General features: G+C 35.1%; 1 pseudogene; it reads left to right on the plus strand.

Annotated features, from left to right (window-relative positions):
- The first annotated feature begins 1,024 nt into the window (after positions 1–1,024).
- Positions 1,025–4,599, plus strand: LOC142533009 (uncharacterized; annotated as a pseudogene).
- Positions 4,600–5,181: the final 582 nt, after the last annotated feature.

Here is a 5,181-nt window from a genome sequence, read left to right on the forward strand (position 1 = left end):
AAATAAAGTCAACAATTAAAATGAGATGGGGGGAATCATTATATAAGTCAAGTTATATTAATTGTTTTCTCATTAAATATTTTTCCCTAATTATTTTGTTTTGTATAGCCAAATAGCTAGTAGATCTATCTGCAAATCGAGAATAATAATAATAATAATAATAATAATTATTGGGATAATACAATATGTGGGAAGTTGTATAATTTGACGTACAAATATTCATTTTGAAGTGTTATTTTGGCGAAAAACTTGGGGTTAGGCTTTGTGTCGGTGCATTTGGTTCGATTCCCCCGTACATTCTCTCATTTTATATTTTACCCATACAAATAATATATATATATATATATATATATCTCTGAAATTTAAAATGTTAATTATACATCATAGTATCCCCATATTGATTTCTCAAGGTATACTGTTGACACTATGCATATAATTTTAAGAAAAATGAATTTATCTTGCGTTTTAGACCGATTTGAAAAATGACTCCATATTGAAATGAAATGAACTCGAAATCAACTAAAAATAACTATTTGAAAAATTGGATTCATCCAAACAAACATTAATCCAAATACAACATATTCAAAATTATATTATAAGAATTAATTAAATTCAATATTGATTACTATCGATCTTTCGACCTGATATTAAAAATCTCAAATTTAAAACAAGATCTGACTCTCTGAGTCGATTATAAATACTCACACCCCTATCCATTATTATTATTATTATTATTATTATGTTTGTAAGAAAAAAAAAAAAAAAAAAACAATGGCACCGCCGATCAAAGGACAGTGATCATACATTTCTAATCCAACGGCTGGAATCCATAGATCGCGGAAATCTAAGATCTAAGATCCAGTAACGACCTTCACCAACACATGACTCAAACTACCGACACTGCTCTACCAATGGAAATCCACCACGTGTTAAAAACGCAAAAAATATTAAAAACGCGGTTTCATGTTCTTAGCTACGTGCACAGAACACGCTTTAGTGTGTGTAATGTGGCGTATCCGTGATATATATATATATAGAGACATATATCTCACACTTTCCCAGCTACACTGAATCAGCTGTCTCTGTGAATCTGCGATAAATATCTCAGTTTATCCTCATTTTCCGTGAGGAAGGAGAAAGGGAAGATGGAGCTGTTTTATTATCTGGTGTTTGGGGCTTTGGCTGCGGTGGTGGCAGCTTTGGAGCTGAGCAAAACCAACAAAGATCGGATTAATACTTCCTCGGTCTTTGAATCGTTCAAGAATAATTACTTGCTTGTTTACTCGCTCATGATGGGTAGGTCAAATCTGTTGTGATATATGGGATCCGAGGAGTGATTGGTTCGGCATTTTATGTCTGAGTGTGATTTGATTTGGTCAATGTTGTTGCTTTGTGTGTGTTTTGATTTGATTCCCTTCTTTAGCGATTCAATTTCGTTTGACAGTTTGTTTGTGCTTGGATTTTCCTTTGTAAATGCTTTTGATCCACTCGATGTGGGGTTTGTGCGAGGTGATTTTGGGAGAGTGAGCTGTCGATTTGTGTTTATTGTTAGTGAATTGGAGGTTGCGGTGGGTGATCTGATGTATTGAATGCTTGGACTTTTGGGATTCGAGCTATATGTTTTGAATCTGATGTTTGTGGGTGATACTGAACTTGTTGGATTCTTGGTGGATCTAGATGTTGGTTTCTGGGTTAGTGATTTTGGCTGAGGAATGTATGTTGCTCAGAGTGTTGGATTTGTGGAATTTTATTTTGGATTTTAGGAGAGGGAGAGAAACCTTAATTGCTCGAATGATTGGTTTTGATGCTATGATTTATTGTAGTCAAATAGAGTTGAATATTTCATCCTCAAAATGCATTGAACTACTTAGTACTGATTTTTTTAGTAGTTGTATAAACTATAATGAGGAATGTGATTCTGCGCTCAGATTTCATTGATCCTTTATGCTTTTTTTTTTCCAAACAGTAATTAAGACAGATGCAATCTACATGATTCGCCCTTGGTGGGAGCTTAAGCAATTATCTTTTTGGTTCTGCGAAATATTTGTAGATTATGATTCTTTCTTTTCAATTTTTTTGGTCCATTGAAATGTTTGCAAACATTTATTCTTTCTTGTCCTGACGTTTGATTTCCACGTGAAACAGCTGGTGACTGGCTACAGGGTCCATATGTTTACTATCTTTACACTACGTATGGGTTTGGAAAAGGTGAAATTGGACAGCTCTTTATCGCTGGATTTGGGTCTTCCATGTTGTTTGGTACAATTGTTGGATCTCTGGCAGATAAACAGTATGACATCCTCTTCAAATAGTATATCTGTAATCATTCTGGGAAATTATCTTATTCGATTATTATGTTGAAATTGCAGGGGGCGCAAGAGAGCATGTATTACTTACTGCATCACGTATACACTGAGCTGCATTACCAAGCATTCTCCTCAGTACAAAGTTCTGATGATTGGACGTGTTTTGGGTGGTATTGCCACATCGCTCTTGTTTTCTGCATTTGAGTCATGGCTTGTGGCAGAGCACTTCAAGGTGAGATGCCCATGTATATACATGAATACAAGGAACTTGTCTGTACCTTTTCTATCATCTTGTTTCTCTTGCGCATCTGAAAAATTGTATTTGCTAATTTTCTTGTTTACTAAAATCTATATTTATTATACTTATCAACTCTTTTATTGTCGAGTCTAGAAATTACAGCCTTCTGGTTCTGGATAGTTATTGATTGAAATCTTTGATTCAATATATATCTGCAGAGGGGTTTTGACCAGCAATGGCTCTCATTAACTTTCTCCAAGGCAATATTTCTTGGCAATGGTCTTGTTGCCATTTTATCTGGGTTGTTTGGAAATCTACTGGTCGATACCTTGAATCTTGGACCAGTATCGCCCTTTGATGCTGCTGCCATATTTCTATCCATCGGAATGGCTGTAATATTAGCGTCATGGACAGAGAATTATGGAGACACTTCAGAGAGCAAGGACTTGCTTACTCAATTCAAGGGCGCAGCTGTAGCAATTGCCTCAGGTATTCCTAAATTTTTTACATGAAGAATCTTCTATTAATTAATCAGTAGCCCTGCAAAGAGAAGTAAAAGGTTTCCGTTCTTGCCATCTTTCCATTTAATCACCTAAGAATTTAAAGAAGTCAATGCAGTAATCTGATGTAAATACTTTTCAGCGGCTTCCCTTGAACTTCGGTTGTTTATTTCATTTGTTTGCGGCCACCAAGCAGCAATACATGCTGATATATATTCATCTCTTGTTTAATTCAAGTCCTTGGAAATTGATATTTGTCAGATGAGAAGATTGCGTTGCTCGGTGCGATACAGTCTTTGTTTGAAGGTTCGATGTACACATTTGTGTTCCTCTGGACACCTGCTCTTAGTCCAAATGACGAGGATATTCCACATGGATTTATTTTGCCACTTTTATGCTGGCTTCAATGTTGGGAAGCACAATTGCAGCTCGTTTATTGGCCCGCAATACAGTCAAAGTAGAGAGCTACATGCAGATTGTTTTTGTTATATCTTCTGCTTCGCTTTTGCTCCCCATAGTGACCAATGTATGTCCTGGTTTCTTTTATTTTTTCACATGATTTTATATTGTTGGGCAATATATAACTTGTTACTTCTCTATGACAGTTCTTCATAACTCCTTCAAATGTTAAAGGGGGTGGTATCTCATTCTCAGGCTCTCTCCAGCTTCTTGGTTTCTGTACTTTTGAAGCTTGTGTAGGTATCTTCTGGCCATCCATTATGAAGATGAGATCCCAATATATACCTGAGGAGGCCCGAAGCACCATCATGAACTTCTTCCGCATCCCACTAAACATCTTTGTCTGCATCGTGCTGTACAATGTATGTCTATTGCAATTTCTCCATTTTTGTCCCTAAAACCCCCACAAAAAAGAAAAAAGAATTATTTATTAGTTTTGTCTTCCCCACCCTGCCCAAATATCTTTGTATCTTAATCCAAATCAGTCTTCCTTCGAAGGTTGATTGCAACTTGCTGATCCAGTTAATTTGATCTAGCTGATTTATGCGCGGATGTGAATCCAGATGACAAAATCCCATTTCAAGATTACGATTTTGATGTTCTGGATGGCTATTGGAAGCTAACAATCTCAATATTTGTAGGTTAATGCATTTCCAATCACTGTTATGTTTGGTATGTGCTCCATCTTCCTCTTTGTGGCTTCAATCCTACAAAAACGGCTATCGGCAATTGGAGACAAGCCAAGTAAGTAAAATGTTGCCTACAATTGACAACTCTTTCAAAGTCTATTGCAGCAAGTTTTCAAATAAGCGATAAAATCTTTATGCTCCCTTGTTCTGATTAGTTTGTTTTCCCCAATTCCAGAGACAGAAGAATGGACAGCGTTGAAAGAAAGAAACATCGAGGATGAGCCATTAGATTCTGCTTGATGATTTTATATAATCTTTTTGTTATGTTGAAGTATCCATTTAGCAATTTTATCCAATACGTATTATTTTTTGATGATTTATTTTTTGTTCAAGTGTATAATATGTCAACCATTTGTTCACTCAAATGTTCTCTTCATATATACACTTTCAGATAATCTTTTATTTTTAGAAAGTAATATTATGATTTTGTTGAAACTAATGATGGGACCTTTTACTAAAACACGGTTGAACATTTTTTGGAGTCGGTCTGGTCTCTCTTTCAAAGGGAGAGATTTATGTCACTTCACTTGAATGACGGTTAGCAGTTAATTATGTGAATATTGTAGTATATAGTATAGATTATTGATTGATAATATTATATTTTTCTTTCCGATCATTCCTTTTAGTAGTTAATATTATTATTATAACTTTGTTTAATGTTCATTTGTTAACCTGCAAGGAAAATAAATTGGTGGATTGATCATATAGACTGAAATCTGATGTCCTATACGTAGACTGGTGATTGCAACTTTATACATGGTGCCTGTGATTTTCAATTTTATTATTTTGATCGAGATGTGCTGACTTCCAAACAATATCCACTTGGAAATCATGACTAAATAGATGAGAGAATTATGGTATTTTCTAGGTGAAAAGCACGTCAATGCTTAGAATGGGTATTTTATTGGTAAAAATTTGGAAAATATTTAGGTGTTAGAGTAGATGTCCTGTAAGCCAACTGTTGGCTAGAAAATTTATTGACTCAGTTG

Source organism: Primulina tabacum, chromosome 18 (genome assembly GCF_025594145.1).
Source record: "Primulina tabacum isolate GXHZ01 chromosome 18, ASM2559414v2, whole genome shotgun sequence".
NCBI classification, from domain to species: domain Eukaryota; kingdom Viridiplantae; phylum Streptophyta; class Magnoliopsida; order Lamiales; family Gesneriaceae; genus Primulina; species Primulina tabacum.